The sequence below is a fragment of the Salvelinus namaycush genome, chromosome 15 (assembly GCF_016432855.1).
Source record: "Salvelinus namaycush isolate Seneca chromosome 15, SaNama_1.0, whole genome shotgun sequence".
NCBI lineage: Eukaryota > Metazoa > Chordata > Actinopteri > Salmoniformes > Salmonidae > Salvelinus > Salvelinus namaycush.
Window position 1 is genome coordinate 12,716,590 of NC_052321.1, and position 20,515 is coordinate 12,737,104.

Consider the following 20,515-nt stretch of genomic DNA (forward strand, 5'->3'; position numbering starts at 1 on the left):
CTAACTGACCTAAGACAGGGACTTTTTACTAGGATTAAATGTCAGGAATTGTAAAAAACTGAGTTTAAATGTATTTGGCTAAGGTGTATGTAAACTTCCGACTGTACTCTGTACTCAACTGTACTCACACACAATTACCAAAACAAATTGAAAAAGATGAGTTGAGAGATATGACGCAATCTATTACATCTCACCTGCATCTGTGGGATGTTGCTTTTCCCTCGGTCTGTTCACTGCCCCTGATGCACAAGTGGCTATGGCTGACAGGCGAACGTGGTAGTGCAGGTCTTTAAGGGCCCTCTTCAGCCCTTCAATAGTCACACTCTGCCAGGTGATCTCTAGAACAGGAAGGAACAGCCTCCTCAGGTTAAAGACAAAACTGAAGTAGTATATCCGGGCATGCTGTAGTGTAACGATGTGAAATAAATTAGGCTTAACAGCACAGTGATATTGACAAATGCTTAGAGAACATCAATATTTAATGACAAGGAGACCTACTGATCTTCCAGGCACTCCTCCATCCTTCCACTGCATAACGTAAGGAGGAGAGCTCAGCCATAGGGTTGTAGTGGGCTTGCTGTCTGGGCACCTCTGTGTCCTTCCCGCTGTAGTCAGGAGGTCTCAGACCCACCTCTGTGGCATAGTCAGCAGTGGTAGGCAGGTCCACCCACCGCCGAGTACCTTTCTCCACCCGTCGCATTCCTACCCAATGGAATTTGAATAAGTAAAACCATGCTTTAACAGAGGTTGCATTTATTTGGTTAAAGTCCCAACCTTGTGTCTCATTGTGCATGGTTGCTGCTGAAGCCTTCGTCCACTTATCTGGACCACAGGGGAAAAAGTCTTGAAGGTTCTTTTGGTACTCTGAATTGTTGTCCATGATGATGCGATCGTGGTTCCGTGGATCTCGCTGATGTACCTGTTTGGCTATTCCTGCAACATGCAAAGTCAAGGAAATGTGATGTAGATCAATAACCAATATAGAAAATACTTTTTTCATTTGCATGTGTATTGAGAGGGTGTACCAGAAAATATCTCCTGTTCAAAGTTATTCTCTGTGTGCAAGACATGGCTTCCAAGACGGGGGTTGAGGCTATCCTGAAGACGAGGAGGTTGAGGGGTTTCAATGTGCTTGACTGCTACAGTGTTGGCAGTCTGGTTCATACCCCCAGGCTCATCAGAACATGCAGGGGGAAGACAGTAGCCCTGCACCCTGCAGAAGGTATGTCAAGTGAAAATAGAGATCAGTGATATAAAACTGTGAATACAAATTCTGATGATCTACACATTATAGAAACTCACATAAAACATCAACTTTAGTGCATTGGACACTATTTGTTTGAAGCGTAAAACTGACTGGGGACTGAATAATTCAACATTAAATATTACGGTAGGTTTTGTCTCCTTGCCTGTAGTATACTGGAAGAGGTGTCTCAGCCTTGCTGCTCTGAAGAGCCTGCTGCTTCTCAGTCTGCTTGTGGAGATCTTGGTAGCTGCAGAAATCCTCCTCACACATGGGCTCCTCATTGACTAGATCTGTGGCGCTGGCTGAACCATACTGACTCCTCAGCAGTGACTGCAGCCGAGTCTTATTCTGGCACTGGTTTGGAATCTGTTGACTCACTATCCACTGGGCTGTGGTCTTGGTCAGCTTCTTTAGCACAAACTCATCCCAGTGGCAGCTCTTTAAACGATCCTCCCTGCCTCCTGTAGATGCTTCCTCGAGACAGTTGTAAACATTAGAAACTCCTCGTAGTCCTGTCCTTTTAAAGGAATCCAAGAGCCCCCCCTGGTGACTAGGGAGTGTAAAGGAGTCTTTGGCAGGCAATGGAGCAAGATGGGATATTTGTAATTCAGGGAGCATAGAGGGAGGGTCTCTGAAGCCTCTGTTCTTGGCAGGATCCTGAGGTGAAGGATGAAGGGGGATACCTTTCATTGATTTTATCCCTGTGCTCTTCGGCTTGGGAATTGGTGCCAGAGGTCCAGAGGCATTGAAAAGCCAGTGGAAGTCAGCTTGACTGTAAGGTATACTGTCTGACCCCATCTCCCATATAACATCTTTGGAGAAGGTGAGACCGCAGGTGGCATTGTTGAGGAGTTGTCTGTAGAGCTGCTGGCCTTTCAGATTTTGTAGGCGGCCCACCTTTGATTTGGTGCGTTTTACCAAATCCATGTTGCTTAATGTATCCTCTTGGGGAACAAACCATTCTTATTTTTTTTTTTTAACATAAATAGTGTAAAATTCAAAAAGCCTCACATTGCTAGGTTCATATGTTGCTGAGTGGATAAAATACCATAAAAGGATGCATAAAATCTCTTTAAAAGGAATGATAATGTAAATCGCTAGAATATTGTATCTTGAGCCTGCTAATCAGCCCACTTAAATTATAAGTATAAGATGCATGTTTCAAACCATAACATTTCAAACCATAAAAAGCCTAAACACTTACCTGCATATTTTGTTGTCTGTCCGTATACCTGTTGTAGTAAACAGAATACTAGGTCTTAAATATATTTATATATATTATATCTATAATGTTATCTTCAACCTAGACATAATCCAGGAAGAACCACCACCTTCAATGCTGCTAACATGTATCAGCTGTTGACCATTAGTTGTCATGGCAACACATCAGTTGAGAGTTTGCCAGGGATAGCTTTGTTGCTGTCTTTGTGAATATAGCAACAATGTAGGCAACAATGTATCAACAACCAACAGATATTTTATGCTTACACAAAACACAGATGATTTTGTTAGATGCCTTTTTATTAACAGTCACTGCCATTTAAAACGGCACTCAAGATACTTAACTAGTTAAATAAAAATAAAACGGCACAATTTCTTTATTGCTCTCTGTATGCTTTTAAAATGTTGACAATAACTTTGTTCAAACTCCATATTTAATCCAATCAAGTTCTTTGCAATATAATGGTAATTTATAAAGCAATATTATCTCTTCATGATTTCTATTAAAATAATCTGTATCAATAATTTAACTGCTTTGGACTCACAAATAGACTACAATTCATCTTTTGAAACGAACTTTGAGAATTGTTGTAAGTATCTCAACATGCACCCGTGAGAAGATAGGTATGTAGGCTCATGTTAGCTTTTGAGCATGGCTTGCATTTGTTGTAACAAATTATTCATATTATTAATAATTGATTATGATTATTAATAATTAGTAGTATTATTCAAACTCTCACATAAATAGATGTGTGTAACGAGTGTGCTGAGAGTCGGGTAGCAAGTTCAGGGAGTGAGTGTTTTAATAAATAAAATAAACATGACACACAAGCAATGCACCGACATGAACAAAGAGTCAATAACACCTGAGGAAAGAACCAAGGGGAGTGACAGATATAGGGAAGATAATCAAGGAGGTGATGGAGTCCAGATGAGTGTCATGAGGCGCAGGTGCGCGAGTCGATGGTGACAGGTGTGCGGGATAATCAGCAGCCTGATGACCTAGAGGCTGGAGAGGGAGTATACGTGACAGTACCCCCTCCCCGATGCGCCGCTCCAGCCGCAGGACACCGTCAAAGGGGACGAACCCGGGGAACAGGAGCGGACCAGTCACCCCTGCTGATGCGCGAGAACCTGTCACGCCAGCTGAGGCACGGGAACCTGTCAAGTCAGCTGGGGCGCGGGAACCTGACAGATCGGTTGAGGCAGGGGAGCCTGGTGTTCCGGTGGAGGCATGAAAGCCTGACGAGCCGGCTGAGGCAGGGGAGCCTGGCGATGCGGCTGAGACAGGGGAGCCCGACGAGCTGGCTGAGACAGGGGAGCCGAGGCAGAGGCCGTGGCTCGGGTGGTTGTTGTCCTTGATGATCTTTATGGCCTTCCTGTGACATCGGGTGGTGTAGGTGTCCTGGAGGGCAGGTAGTTTGCCCCCGGTGATGCGTTGTGCAGACCTCACTACCCTCTGGAGAGCCTTACGGTTGTGGGCGGAGCAGTTGCCGTACCAGGCGGTGATACAGCCCAACAGGATGCTCTCGATTGTGCATCTGTAGAAGTTTGTGAGTGCTTTTGGTGACAACCCGAATTTCTTCAGCCTCCTGAGGTTGAAGAGGCGCTGCTGCGCCTTCTTCACAACGCTGTCTGTGTGGGTGGACCAATTCAGTTTGTCCGTGATGTGTACGCCGAGGAACTTAAAACTTACGACCCTCTCTACTACTGTCCCGTCGATTTGGATAGGGAGGTGCTCCCTCTGCTGTTTCCTGAAGTCCACAATCATCTCCTTTGTTTTGTTGACGTGGAGTGTGAGGTTATTTTCCTGACACCACACTCCGAGGGCCCTCACCTCCTCCCTGTAGGCCGTCTCGTCGTTGTTGGTAATCAAGCCTTTTCACTGTAGTGTCGTCCGCAAACTTGATGATTGAGTTGGAGGCGTGCATGGCCACGCAGTCGTGGGTGAACAGGGAGTACAGGAGAGGGCTCAGAACGCACCCTTGTGGGGCCCCAGTTTTGAGGATCAGCGGGGTGGAGATGTTGTTACCTACCCTCACCACCTGGGGGCGGCCCGTCAGGAAGTCCAGTACCCAGTTGCAAAGGGCGGGGTCGAGACCCAGGGTCTCGAGCTTGATGACGAGTTTGGAGGGTACTATGGTCTTAAATGCTGAGCTGTAGTCGATGAACAGCATTCTCACATAGGTATTCCTCTTGTCCAGATGGGTTAGGGCAGTGTGCAGTGTGGTTGAGATTCAGTCGTCTGTGGACCTATTGGGGCGGTAAGCAAATTGGAGTGGGTCTAGGTTGACAGGTAGGGTGGAGGTGATATGGTCCTTGACTAGTCTCTCAAAGCACTTCATGATGATGGAAGTGAGTGCTACGGGGCGGTAGTCGTTTAGCTCAGTTACCTTAGCTTTCTTGGGAACAGGAACAATGGTGGCCCTCTTGAAACATGTGGGAACAGCAGACTGAGATAAGGATTGATTGAATATGTCCGTAAACACACCAGCCAGCTGGTCTGCGCATGCTCTGAGGACGCGGCTGGGGATGCCGTCTGGGCCTGCAGCCTTGCGAGGGTTAACACGTTTAAATGTTTTACTCACGTCGGCTGCAGTGAAGGAGAGTCCGCAGGTTTTGGTAGCGGGCCGTGTCAGTGGCACTGTATTGTCCTCAAAGCGAGCAAAGAAGTTATTTAGTCTGTCTGGGAGCAAGACATCCTGGTCCGCGACGGGGCTGGTTTTCTTTTTGTAATCCGTGATTGACTGTAGACCCTGCCACATACCTCTTGTGTCTGAGCCGTTGAATTGCAACTCTACTTTGTCTCTATACTGACGCTTAGCTTGTTTGATTGCCTTGCGGAGGGAATAGCTACACTGTTTGTATTCGGTGTATTTGGTCCACTATCCACTGTATCTACCTGAGGAAGACCTCTCCTGATGGAAACCTCCTCTATTGGAGAGGGGCTGTTGTGGCTGTCCTCCAGCCCAAAGAGCTTCTCAACATGGTAGTGCACAAAGGCTGTACGGGACTCTATAAGCACCCTCAGGGGCCAGGACAGCATGAGAAGAGCAGTGAACCAGAACGGCACCTGAGAAGTATACCAGAGCAACCGGTCAGGGTCCACGTAGGCTATCAGATGCTCTCTAAAGTTCACGTTTTTCAGTTGCAACCCTTCTCGAGCCTCCATGTAGTCATCTAAACCCTCAATCTCTGAGAAGAACCTGGCACGTTGGTTGAGGTAATTATTTTCTGTTCCAGCCCCAGCAAAACTGAAGCACTTAGTGAAACAAAGTTTTGTTGCCGGGTGGCTCTCCAGTCCACGTAGATCCCGTGAGACGTCCCGCATACCACAGCGACTGTATTCAAACTCTCCCTCACCCTCGTGTGTGTTGACCTGCTCATGGTAGACCTGGGTGGTGGTGTAGGCTTCCCCGGTCCGGTAGCGGGTCACCTGTCTGGTCCTCAGAACAAAATGGTAACTTATGGCCTTCCACTAAACACACGGACGGGCTTGTCGCATCCTCAATAGGCACTCATACACGCTATCCACATCAGCCTTACACTGTAGCTAACTGCGAGCCCAGCAGTGCCAACACTCTACCAGGTAGACAACATAGAGCATGAACAGGAAGGCAAGAGTGATGTACACATAGCCGTCAGAGCAGGGGCTGTCATGGTAAATCATAGCGCCTCCTCCCATGCCAACCTCCTTGATTGAGGAAATGGAGGTCAAGGAGGTGATGAATGAGTCGAAGCTGAGTTTGGTGACTCGGATGAGCTGGCACCAAGCCACAGCGCCCAGGCAGCTGTACATCGGCAGGGAGAGCAGAAGGCACCGACAGTGGGACTCTGGACACATACAGGCACTCAAGGACTGCTTCGCAGGCTGCTGCTGCAGAGAAAGAGAGGAGGAAAAAGAGAAACAGTGTGAGAAAAAAGCTTACATACAATACTCTATTTTTCACATCTATTAAAGATAGATGTGTATGACAAAAGGCTGCATTTAAATAGCTTTTAGCAGTGTGATGAAAAGGAGAACATGGTTTGAAGAACAGAATTCACTAGGGAATCTAATAAAAGTACAACAGTTTATTTACGTTTCTTCTTTCCTGTGACACTATGTCTGATGAATCAGTTCGATGATTTTGCTGTGTTTAAGGTGCTTAATCACAATGTAGTCTATTTGATATTTACCTATACAGGTTGAAAGGTTTTTAACGGGGCAGAAACAACAGTGTCACATGAATTATAGATCTACAGTATCACATGAAAGAGAATGGTAAAACATGATAAAAAGTGAGTCCACATGCCAATGAGCCTAAAAAATGGCACTGATCCAATTTTGCTGTGGGCAAATTAACATGACAGGGCTGTAATGTGCTGAGCTTTTCCAAACTCAGAATACATTAAATGAGGTTGGAGCGATAGCATGTAGGTCACATGAATGTAATTTAATTAGGCTATGCTGCAATGTGAACAACTGCTAATCACATTAGCTCAATGTACAACTAACATTCCCCCCAAAATCCTCCCTCGCAACTGTATTTTCAGACCCCCTATGTTTCTGCTAACGTTTCAAGCATCTTTGCATGGGTTACAGTAAGCATGCACCATGTCCAACAGGGCATGTGTATCCTCAATCCCCCAGTGACTCGTTAAATAATCTATGACCTCAGACGGCTGCTAAAATGAACGTTGATTTTCTATACTAAACTTGACCACAACAGAATCAAACACACAAGTCATCGGATTACACATTCTGTGCGCCCTATGTCTGCTGAGTGTAAAGTGAAAAGTTCAGTGCAGCAACCCGTCTTCGAAAGTGCTCACATTTGCAATTCTGACTGCCAACGAAATGTCTCCTCTTCAGCAGAGGCATTCTCACAAAGTTGCTATATTTTGTTCCAGTACAATGAGTCAGACCTAAGGCAACTGGCCAGAAAACATCACAAATAGGCAGGGTTAACTTAGTTATACTTTGTCTTGTTGTATTCAGCTAATTAAGGTCCTTCAGGTGTCTATAGCCATTCACCCATGAAGATCCATTGACAACATAGTGGAAGTGTCATTGTGGTCTTTTCAGCTCTCAGAATTAGTGTTGCTTCATGCAAGAAACGTCTCATTAACTGATATGTGCTCAAAGGAGAGCTCAGTCAGCAATGACTCATGAGTCAATCATTAGTAAACTTGGTTCCAATAACACAGTGGTTCCCAACCAGGGGTACTAGGGCCCCTAGGGGTACTAGGTTTATCCACAAGGGGTACTTGAGAAGACTCATGAGACCATAGGGCCTACTAGTAAAATGCACATGAGGGGGTACAGTACTTCTGGGGTACTCCGGGCAGATCAAAATTCAGTTTGTGGTACAGTAACCGAAAATAGTGTGCTACTGGTAAAGTGTTTCACATGAAGGTTATGAACCAAACTAATCAGACCAGACAGAAAGGGCTGACTCAGACGGGACATGCAATCAGGCATCGACAACACAAGCAAAACATCCAAAATAGCATTGACCTTTTTAGAGCATCCTGGTACAGGGCAACACAGCATCATAGGTCAAGACCTCTGGGTCATGGACATACTGTCAGTTTGAGGTAAAAACAACTTGTTGTAATTTTATGGTCTCTCATAGAAGCTATATTTCACAGTGAGCTGCACACAACCAATTCCCCAGATGGAATAAGTGTTATTACAGACTGGAGGTAAAGCTCTCGCATCCCGAGTACACATCATTAAAGGGTACAAAATCCAGGTTCTCAGAATTACTGTATTGAGCCTTGCATACATATGCCATTACTAGGCTCTGTCTTCTATGACTTGTATTTCTTAGGGAAATTACGTTGTTTAATGTGTTATACATAACACAGTACTTTGAATGCAGAATTACATTCATGTAGATATGATGGTAGGGATGGACATCATACAGGCCCCATGCTGCTCTTGGCTATTGCATTTCCGTAAAATCTGAGAAACTATTAAATGAGATAGTATTTTGCTGGTGAATTAATAGTGATTATTATACTCCAGTGAACAGATAAAGGATGTTGTGGTTACCAATTGCACTCTGTATAGAATTTATTCCATCTGAGCAGAGGACTGAAATAGACATGACATGAATAGCAACAATCAATATATGATACGGGCTACATGTATAGGCCCACAGATATTGAGTGTGTGCCTTTTATTATGAGACTGTGTGTAGAAGGCTATCTATCATGACATTTTAATTCATAAAAAAGGCAACACCATTGTGCGCTTTTTCAGGATGATGCTGTCATTCCTATCATGTAATCTGCATTTAAAATCAAATCAAATCAAATGTTATTTGTCACATACACATGGTTAGCAGATGTTAATGCGAGTGTAGCGAAATGCTTGTGCTTCTATTTAAACGCTTAGCCTTCTGCATTTGAATGAAAATGTTGCATTAACTCTCACCTCTTCCAGTACATCACTGCTGGCCGGTGCAGTCTCTCCATCATTGGGGGTGTTGGGCGCTGTGGCTTCCGCAGCGGTATCAACTTCGAAATTGGGAGAGAACATGCTGCTGTCTGGACATGATAGCATCAAGTCCAAGCTTCCCGTAGCCAAGCCCCCTCTCCTTTCTGATCCTCAACAGAGTTTCAGATCACCTGGGCTGGAGCCAAAGCAAATGGGAATCCCGCTTTAGGAGCTCCCATCGCTTGAACCCGGGGGGCGGGGACGATTCGATCGCAGAGGCTTTGCTAATATAGTCAAACAGAAACCGTAATGTGAAACACCAAAACAAAAGTGATGAAAGTGATACGCTGTCACACATGAGTGCGCAATAAATGGCCTGATCACTGATTAAAAGTCTGATCACTGATCCGATATCTAAAATGAATGGCAAAACATCCTAATGAGAAAGTGATGTCATTTCGCTTTTTACAAGCAGGAAAAAGCATAACAGAATTTTACATTTCAAAATAATTGATGCGCACCAATGATGTGTGTAGGCTATGTGCAGCATCAGCATCTGTAGCCCATTAAAGAAGAAGAAGACGGCCTGTTCAATTACTACATTACATCACATGAAATACTGTAGTTAAGGCTGAGCAATCCATGACACCACTTGTTGTCTGCAGCCAGATAGCCTCGTTCCAAAAAGTGAGATTTTTCCTAAATTATGCACCCATGGTAAATATCTTCAGTAGCTTTGATTGGACTGATCATTTAAACGTCATACTTTCAAAATCTTCGCTAGCAGTCATCATCATGAATCAAGTCAACATTCTACTGGCAAATCCTTTTTCATTCCTTGTCATATGAAGAGAAATAATGAAGAGAAATTATACATCAAACGTATCGGTGCTCATCGGCCATTGAACATAAACATTACACAACAAGTTGGAAATCACAAATTCAACAATGAGTAGTTTGGAAGGAATCAGTGGCTAACTGCAAGCATTGCAAAGAAATCACAAGCCTGCTATTCAGTGGAGTAGGTGTGTGGTCCCAAGTATGGGTTTAAGAGCTTAAAAGGATAAACATTAAACATTGGCCATGCTGTCAATCCAGCATGACTTCTGCCTCGCTCAAAACAACTGTAAACTCAGAACTGGGAAATCTGATTTTAGTGACTTCAAAACAACTGGGAACTTGAAAAAAATGAGCTCCAACTGGGAAAATAGGTTTTGAAGGTCATCCAACTGGAATTGCAAGTAGGGAACTCGGGCCTCTTTCTAGAGCTCCGACCTGATGATCACTGACGTCATCATGATTCGACCTTGTTTTTTCAGAGTTCCCAGTAGTCTTGAAAGCACCATAAATCCAGAGAATGCCAGACTTTGATGACATAGTTTAGTGACGAAATTTGCCCCCGAAGGACTGCTGCGTCACCTTCCTGCTCAAGTGAGCATAGCACAACAAGATGAGTCCAAAAATGTATTGTATGCTGTTGCATAAATGATGTAATATGCCAGGGAGACTGTAGCTAAGAAAGTAATACTAAGTGTATATTGTGTAGTAAGCTGTTAGTAGCCAATGTGCCTCACCCTAATCATTTGGACCCTTTTCCGCTAATAACAGATACTGCGTTTTGGAAGTGTCAATGCGGGAATGATATTTGGTTTTCATTTGGTACTAATCGGTCAGCAGGTGTCGCTATTTTAAAAGGCAACTTTAAGGGTCATATATAGAGTCATGAAGCAGATAATACAGGGAGATGGATTACACTATTGGTAGATTCAATTCATTGTTGTAAATACTTATGCTACCAATAACAAGTCAAGTAACTGTATTTTATTTAGAGACATTGAGAGGAAAATAATTATGTCTAAATTTCCATTGGCCAAAGTAATATGGGGTGGAGATTTTAATACAGTATTACATGATAATGTAGATAGATGGCCTCCTAAGGATAGCAATTATGTTTGTGAGATAAGGAATATATGTCTAAGGTTAGGTGTTCTAGATATTTGGAGACATAAGAACCCAGATAAGATTATGTTTACATGGAGTACCAAAGATTTATGTATACAATCCCGTATTGATTTCTGGCTGAAGATATGGCTGACAAGGTTGATACAGTCTCAATTGAACCATCGATTTTAACAGACCACAAAGGGTACTCAATAAAGATAAATATGCATGGTTTGTCAACAAAAAAAGTTAGTAAAGGTTACTGGAAAATGAATAAGACTTTACTAGAGAATTAAGTATTTAAGAAGGAAGTAGCAGGAATTATTGATAAATACTGGAATTGTGCCTGTGTTATGAATACGTTTGGAAGTTACTGGGAGCTAATGAAATTTGATATAAGGCTTTTGGCTATTTCAATGGGGAAAGAAATTGCTTGTGCCAAGAGAGAGAAAGAATATGACATCATAAAGAGAATAATGGATTATACTAAAAAAACTGAACTAACTAATCAGGAATTACTGGAGCTATCATCATTGCAAATGCAGTTAGACTGTATCTACGAGGAAAAGGCCCGGGGAGCGTTTGTAAGATCAAGACGAAAATGGATGGAAGAGGGAGAGAAAAATACAAAATATTTCTTTAATTTAGAAAAAAGGGCAGGCGAAAAGACTTCCATATGTAAATTAATGATCAGTAATACTCCCAATGAAAATCCAAAAGAAATCTCTCAGCCTGTTGCCCAGTTTTATCAGAATCTGTATACATCACCCCAGTCAACTTCCAATATGGATCTTTTCTTAGACAATGTAGCAAACATTGCTAAGAAGATAGATAATGATTTCAGGGATTTTTGTGATGATGAGTTTTCTGAAATTGAGATAAAAGACTGTATTAAAAGCCTTAAGGACAATAGGTCCCCTGGAAATGATGGTTTAATAAGCGAGTTTTATAAAGCATTCAATGATAAATTGATTCCTTTCATTCTTGCTAGGTTCCAAGAATCAATAGAAAAAGGGGAGTTACCGGCTTCCTTAAAGCAAGGTGTAACTACTTTGATTCCCAAACCTAATAAGGATAGTTTTTATATTGACAACTGGAGACCCATTAGCCTGTTGAATAATTATGGGAAATTATTTGCCCTTGTATTTGCTAAGAGGTTGAAACAAGGCTTGCATCATATAATTGATGAAGAACAATCTGGTTTTATGCATGGTCGACACATTAGTAATAACATCAGGTTGATCTTACATATGATTGACTATAATGACCTCATCCTTGATGATAGTTTTCTTATGTTTGTTGATTTTTATAAAGCTTTTGGCACTGTAGAACATGGGTTTATGTTCAAAGCAATACGTTTTTTGATATAAAGCCTTTTTTTTAATAAAGCAGTCCAAACTTTATATAGTGGTTGTACTAGCTCTGTAAAATGACCTCAAGGGACATCCCAAAAATGTGATATTGGGCGTGGAATTAGGCAGGGCTTCCCAATTAGTCAATTTTATTTTTTATTGGTTACTCAAATTATGTCTCTTCATATCAAGAAAGGAAATTTTCAAGGTGTTTGCACTTGGCAATGAATTTAAACTATGTCAAGTGGCTGATGATACCACCATATTTTTGAGAGACAGGAATGAGGTTTCTAAAGCAGTTTCCTGTATTGAAGACTTCCTTAGTTTCAGGTTTGAACATTAATATCAATAAGTCAGTCTTATTTCCACTGAAGGATTGTGTTTTACAGGAAGTATATGGTATCCCAGTTAAAGATACGGTTACTTATCTTGGAATTGTTATTTGCAAGGACGAAAAACAAAGGAGTGAATTAAACTTTAACCCCATTATTGAGAAAACAAAGAAGAAATTTAACCTCTGGTTGCTGAGAGATATCTCGTTATATGGTTGGGTTTTATTGTCCAAAGCTGAAGGGTTATCCAGATCGGTTTATGTCTTGTTATCACTTGAATTATCCCTAAAATTGTAAAGGACTTAGATAAGATTCTTTATAATTTTATTTGGAGGTACAAGCCTCACTATCTATGGAAAGATATTCTCACTAATACCCATGAACAAGGAGGTCTTGAGGTTTTAGATTTCAATACTCTAAATAATACTTGGAATGTCTTCCCTAAGTATTTATTTGACTCTGTTGGTGGTTTAGAATTTTTGCTTCTGTCACGTTCCTGACCTGTTTTCCCTTGTGAGTTGGGGTGGGCATTCTATGTTGTGTGTCTAGTTTGTCTGTTTCTGTGTTCAGCCTAATATGGTTCTCAATCAGAGGCAGCTGTCAATCGTTGTCCCTGATTGAGAATCATATATAGGTGGCTTGTTTTGTGTTGGGGATTGTGGGTGGTTGTTTCCTGTCTCTGTGTTTGTGGTCTGCACCAGATAGGACTGTTTTCGGTTTTCACATTTATTGTTTTTGTTGTTTGTAGTGTTCACACATTCTTTATTAAATATGTTGAACACTAGCTGCGCTGCATTTTGGTCCTCTCCTTCACCAATGGAAGAAAACCGTTACAGCTTCTATGTAATTTTGATGTTGATAAAATCCCAGTAAAATTGGCCAAATTCCATAAGCAGGCAATTTTAGCTTGGATGTTAGCGTATAAACACACTTTTCCCCCCTCACAGATACTTTCTATGGAACAACAAAATTATACGATTTAAAAATAAGTCTCATTTTTTTCGTAACTGGCTTGAAAATAAAATTATTTTGGTTGGTCAGTTACTGAATGAGGATGGATATCTACTCTCATATGGGGAATTTCTAGATAAGTTAAGAATTCCAATAACCGGTCAAATATCTATGGTGATATACAATGAGGGAAAGCATGGAAAATTGCTAACAAATATTGTATCAGTAACAAGGTAAAGGAAGTTTAATTTTAAATGTTACATAGAATTTATCCTGTGAAACATGTTTTGGAAAGATTCAAGCAATATGGACTACAATTGTGATTTCTGTGGAATGGAGAAGGAGACCATTTAGCATATTTTTTTGGCCTGTATTTATAGTAGAATTTTTGGGATTGACATAGAGAATTTTGTTACAAAAAAAAATAGGACCGGTTGTACAATTTAATTGTTTTGATATAATGATTTATTTCAGAAATTCTGACATTGAAGATGTACCTAGTGTACCTAATAATACATTTCATATTCACAAATGCAAATGGTCTAATTCAAAACCTAACTTTTTTCACTTTATTAATTAATTTAGAACAATATGGCACTACTTTAACTAAAATGAAAAACAAAAAGGCAATTAAAACTTGTTGTATTATTAAATGAATATGATTTGTTTGTTTAGGATTCCTGGCAATGTAAATAGTTTGTATGTATGCTTGTTTGCATGTGACTATTCCTCTTTTGTTTATTGATATTTGTTAATTAAAAAAAAGATTTAAAAAAAGAGAGTAAGAACAGCCCTTAGCCTTGGTATATTGGCCATATACCACACCTCCTCGGGCCTTATTGCTTAAATATACCACGGCTTTCAGCCGATCTGCGTTCAGGGCTCAAACCACACAGTTTGTAAAGGGAAATAATGCACGCTCTAAAATGTGAGTGGAACAACTGACCTTCCACAGAGTTATTTTCCAGAGAACGCATAGAGCCACGAGTTGATTATCCGTTATATACCATGGCTATAATTTAACAAATTTTCTTCTAGTAATGTGTTCATTTGCTGCTAAAAATATGTTCAACATCCACTGAAGTAGCTAGCAGAAGTTGTGACAGAAGTTGCCTTGGTAACCAAACAAACAGACTTTCTAGTTTAGCTAACCAAATGATCAGTCCTAACTTGCTATTATGAAAATCGAATTCAACAATGGCAACAACAAAAAATCGTCGTTTCCTTTCAAAGGTAGCTCAAACATATAATGAACTATAGCCATTGAATTGTACCATGCAAATAATACTATGCGTTATAGGGAAATAATGCACGGTCTAGAATGCCTAATGCCTAAGAAAAGTTTGCTTTCTGATCAGGACACTCCACACTGTTCATTACGAGGAGATCGCATTGAATATCAAACACCAAGCTAGCTAAATAGGCTGTTGCTAGCAAACCTGCCAATATTACAACCGAATTAAAAAATACCAGTTGCTGAAAACAGCTGGTCAACCTAGAAACATGTGGGAGGATTTGACAACATAGCGACACTTGCGTCATAACTGCAACATGGGGACCAGAGAAATTCATATTCGTCACTTACCACATTAGGTCATCAGATGCTCCCAAAAAATAAGTATCCGTTGGACCTGCATTTAAAATGAATCCAATTTAGGTTGGTGTGGTTGGTTTAGCTTTCTCTAACTTTGTAGTAAGTATGGTCTGCATGTGTAGGCACATATTGCAAGGTGCCCAGATATCTTTACTAACTGTCCCATTATCTGGTTTTAATGTCCATTCTAGAATGCACTTCTAACCAATGAGAAATGAATATTCAACAACGCTGTGGTATAATGTGTGATAACTTCTGACTAAGGGCTGTTGTTAACTGTTGACCCAGTTGTTAATTCTAATAATATTCATTCGATGTTGCTATGCTAAACAAATTTGCATGTAGCTAGCTAGCAGAGATTCGACGATGATGATGCGAGACAATCATTTCAATATATAATGATTGAATAAATATCCAATAAGCCTACAGTACATAGGCAACAACTATGGTTGGCGAGTCCGAGCTTACCAACTAGCTTGGTTATGTTAATGGTGACGTTTTCGTTGATGGCACACAAGTGGAAGAACTATCCGTGCATGGTCCAGACGCTGGTTGGTGACAGACAGTCAGTGCTTGTCTCTTCTTTGGCGGAAAATGAGACGTCCCACTCATGACGTCCCACTCATATCGTTGCCAGCTAAAATGGCACTCCAGCGCTTTCTGTTCAGCCAATAACTAACTATTGAGTGAGCTCTCACACGGATGGCCACTCACAGCCGTAATTTCCCTTACCTCAATAGGCCCGCATCGAATAATTGTTGCATTCTGAAGTTGTTACCGTTAGTTATTTTCTCATGTTTTGACCCAGTCGTTCATTCGAATCATTATTTTCATTCAACAATGCAATGCTAAACAAATCATCAGCATGCTGCTAGTTAGCAGAAATTCAATGATGATGAGAGACCAGAACGTCAATAAGTCATGATTTTAAAATATTCTAGTCGATATTGGATATAACGTCACAGCCTCGCCTGACTGTGGAAAAACAACCTGTGGTTACCTAGGTTACCCATTGGCTCAAACGCAATTTTCTTGTCTGTTTTAGTCAATTACACAAATGCATTCAAGAAAAGTACATGTTAAAAGATTACATTTCAAAATGTCCTGCTCTTTTCTCACTACTTAGAAAAACAATATTGTAAGGCTTCCCTCATGCCCCCTTTCATGATGGTGCTAGCAGCAATGTAAGTGCTAGCTACCAACATAACATTAAGCAAGCCAAGACTGTTTGATTTGTTATTCTGTTTCGAGCTATGGGGACTGCTGAAGAACCCTTTTGGAACACTTTTTTCTAAAAGTGTATAGATTAGGGGGAAGTGATCAACTCAATCCATAAATAGTTAGTAGAAAGTTTAAGGGCTCTTTAAGGGCCACAGAATTAGCAGTGATGCTCCTCTTTGTGTAAACGGTGGATTTGGAAACCAGAAGTGCTACTGAGTAGAATGGATCCCCCTAGTACTGCAAAATTGTGTATGGTGCAATATGTATGTCCAGTATGAAAAAAATATTGTATTTAAACTGATTGGCCACTCTTTAAGGGCCGCAAAATAAGAAGCTACACTCCTCTGTGTGTAAACCTTGTGGATTGGAAACTAAAAGTGCAAAATGCAAATAAAATAAAATAAATCACATATCTCATATTAATACTTTTAATTATTCTTTGTATGAGAAATATTATAAAATATATAGATAATTGTGCACATTTTTCATAATTCTCACCCTAATTATTCATTTACAAAGTATACAGGACAGGACTCTTATTCTGAAGGATTCCAAAAATCCGTGATCAGGAAGTACTTAGTTATTCCTGCCTGCTTGACAGCAGTCAAGCAAAGCGCCTTACAATTATGAACATGATCAGTAGGTTTTCAATGTACTGTCTGTGTTTGTTGGCTGCTGGATCAGTGCCTGTAATTTACAATGTTCTAGACCAGCTAGCTACAATATTTTTTTATTTAATTAGGCAAGTCAGTTAAGAACAAGTTCTTATTTACGATGACGGCCTAACCCGGTTGTGATACAGCCTGGATTCAAACCAGGGTCTGTAGTGACCAGTGGCGTGCCGTGGGCCTGGGGCCTGGGCCTTCAGTGAGGTACTACACAGTCCCACCCGAATTAATCCACCTCATTATGATGCCATGGCTCTAGAAACTATACATTTAGACAGAAACGCAGTATAACCAGGCGTTGCGTCACCTTGAAATTGACAAATTGACATTTTTGGGTAAACAGTGTTTACCCAAAAACATGACACAATCAATGAGTCTTTTCAATATTTCCCTTCACCTTTTCATTGTGCAGCTCCGTTGCCCTGCGCGTTTGTTCTTTGAGCTGTCGATCCACTCCGGTGTCCCCAAAAGTTTTCAAAAGCACCATTGCTTGTTAGTGCCCAGCCGTACTTTGGTGTCTCGTTGCTGCCTTGGTTAGACAACTCAAGTTTGCAAAGCCAGTGTGGCTCCAAACACCAAATCGATCACTTGCAAATAATAGGCATTCCCAGCAGTACAGTTTGCAGTGCTTCTCGGAGCCAAGGAGCCTGTGAGCCATTGACAGCGCTCGTAGTTGAAACTTTGAAAGTGGCGAGCGAACGAAGCACTTTCCCGCCTGTGACAGGCTTTGTGGCGTCGGGCGACCTCTCCTTACAATGTCTAACTTTTCTTGAAAAGTTCGTCTTGAGAATGGCGTTATAATTATATCCTCGACCAAATCGATATCTTCTCCTCCTTCCGCCATTGTGGGTTGAAAAAACAGCTTAGTAGTACGCGAATTAATTCGTTTATCAAATTCAGTTTCCTAGATCTCCATAGGACCTGCCTCTCAATATTGGTAATCCAATCAAAAGATGTGCACGCACTACGCCTGCTAGCTGGCTCCTGTGTAACACTGGAGCCAGCCAGAAGGCGTACAATAGCCAACTCTAAAGCTGATTGGTTGACACTAAATTTTCATTTCCATTCACTATAAGCTACAAGCGCCCGCACTGTTGATTCTGAAGGCCTGAGGGCAGATTTTAGACCCCTGACAACACATGATGGCTGAATATGATTGGATAAAAGATCTAACATAAAAACCAGCCCTCAAAATCTCAACCTGGGGCTGGAAGCAGTGCAACCAAGAGGAAAGCTATGAAATGAAGAGTATAACTCTTACTCTGGGGAATAATTTAATACATATTTGTGGGAAAATATATTTAAAAAAAAATTATATTCTGATGATGTTTAGGCCAGCAGAGAAGGCCTTGCAGGCCCTGACGGCCCACCACTGGTAGTGACACCTTTAGCACTGAGATGCAGTGCCTTAGACCGCTGCGCCACTCGGTCAAATGGCAGGACAGGACAGGACTTGATATGCTGTAACTTAGGTGAGAGGCAAGGAGAATGTAATTGGCTTAGTTAAAATATAATTTTCTGGTGTGCTATGATATCACAACCCTGTACGTAAACATAATAATAAGTAGCCATATAACGTATTGTGTGATATCCTATTATGTCTACAGACAGTCAATTCCTTTTGCCTAACATGTTCCTTTATCTGTAGGGGGATGATACGGCGTCCCAAGCCCACTGACTCTGAGGCTGACCTACGAGAGCAGGAGAAGTTTCTTGCCTCTGGGACCCAGTCCACAGTCAATGTGGTCTGACGGCCAGACAAAAGAACAGGAGACTCAGGGGGCTCAAGGAGAACAGAGAGATGTGGTCACAATCTAAGGTTCATAGTAACTAAGTTCATTATCATACACCTCTCTGCAAGACAGTTGATTGTGTGTAGCTTCAAGCCTAAAGAAAATCTTTGGTATTTTGATTGTTAATAATATGATGCTGTACATCTTTCTTTATATCAGTCAGATGAGCTCTCCACTCTGACTCCTGCACCTCCCAAAAAGTCTTGCTTCAAAGCCGAGCGTGTTGGCTTCGAGGATGAGGACTCAGAGTAGAGGCTGGACAGACATGACATGCACACCAGTGCTGTTCTCACCAAGAACATTGTGAGTGATACTCTCACCATCTGTCTCCTGCTCAGTAGAGCCACACAGTTCTGTTTGTCTCAACAACTACCTCTATTTTTACACTCTTCTCTTCCCCTAGGAGAGGGACACTAGCACTACACCAGTGTCCTTACCAACATTAATTCTCCTAAAGTATTACATCGGCCGGAGAAGGAGAGCCCGGTAGGAGCTCAATTTAGTAATGCGGATCAATGAGTTGGTAAAATACAAAAATTACATGCTGTAGTTAACTGCTCAAAAAAATTGAAGTTTATACCAGATGTAATGTAATTCATCCAAAAGGGTGCTTCACAAGTTCTGGATGCAAACTTAAACTATGCCATTAAACTATGGAAAGAGGAGCATTTGCCCGACAGATTGCAGCATAGAGAATAAGAGGAGAAGACCACTTTGTGCTGTGTACCAGAATCCAAGGAGCTGAACCTCTTTCCAGAATCCTCCATGGATAAGGATCAACCTCATTCTAGACTTGACAGTAAGTACCATAATTCAAATTCTTAATTTCATTAAGTTGATAAGAATATATTGCTGGCAGGCAATAATAATGTACTTGGATGTCTATTCTGTAGGCCTAAATTGGCTTGCACTGAATGTGATGTCCTGTTTGTTTTTGTACTGTCTCACTTGCAAGACAAGCCTGGCAATGCTAAATTGTTCAGTTGTTCACCTGCTCATGTCTCTCTTTCTCTTCCAGGATTCAGTGCGATGGTGGTCCAGGTGCTGGGTGGGTCAGACAGTACAGTAGAAACTGAAGATCCACCAGGAGAACCAGGCCAAATTACATGCCATGTCTAAGGGCGAGATCCTGGAGGAGCAGAAAAGGCTGCTGGGTCAGCTAGGTAGGCCCAAGTTACTGTTTGGGGACTCTTGTGCTGTGTTTAAAAAAGGATATGATGTGAGCCTTTTAAATGTTTCATATTGTGTACCTCTACCTCTCAGATCCCAGACTGGTTGACTTTGGAAGGGACTCGTAAGGCACTGTCTCAGTCAGGTGATCCAGCAGTGGAGCCCTCAACACTCTGGCCCACATTCTCACCAAGGTAGTCAGGTAGCCTAGTGGTTAAGAGTGTTAGGCCAGTAACCAAAAGGTCATTGGTTCGAACCTGAACCGATTAGGTGAAAAGTCTGTCTGTGCCCTTGACCCAGGCACTTAACCCTTACTGCTCCACTGTCGCGCTGAAGAGAGTCTGATAAATTACTTAAATGTAAATGTACTGCCTGTCAATCAGTTTGATCATGTAGAGCCCTTCAGCTGATATATGTATGCAGATGTTGTAGTTATCAAAAAGTACTTGAATCCACTTTAACATTGCAGATCTTTGTGTTTCTGTAGGCAGAGGGCTGGCAAGTTTACAGCTGCTCTCAGGGGTAGGGTGGTGTCAACTCTTCTGGCCTTCTCTTCATGCTGCACTTCTCACTGGACGATAATGTGGAGGGAGTGATGT

At 41.6% G+C, this 20,515-nt stretch overlaps 1 pseudogene; it reads right to left on the reverse strand.

Moving 5' to 3' along the window:
* Positions 1-3,323: 3,323 nt before the first annotated feature.
* On the reverse strand, positions 3,324-9,020 carry LOC120059767 (annotated as a pseudogene).
* Between the last annotated feature and the right edge of the window lie 11,495 nt (positions 9,021-20,515).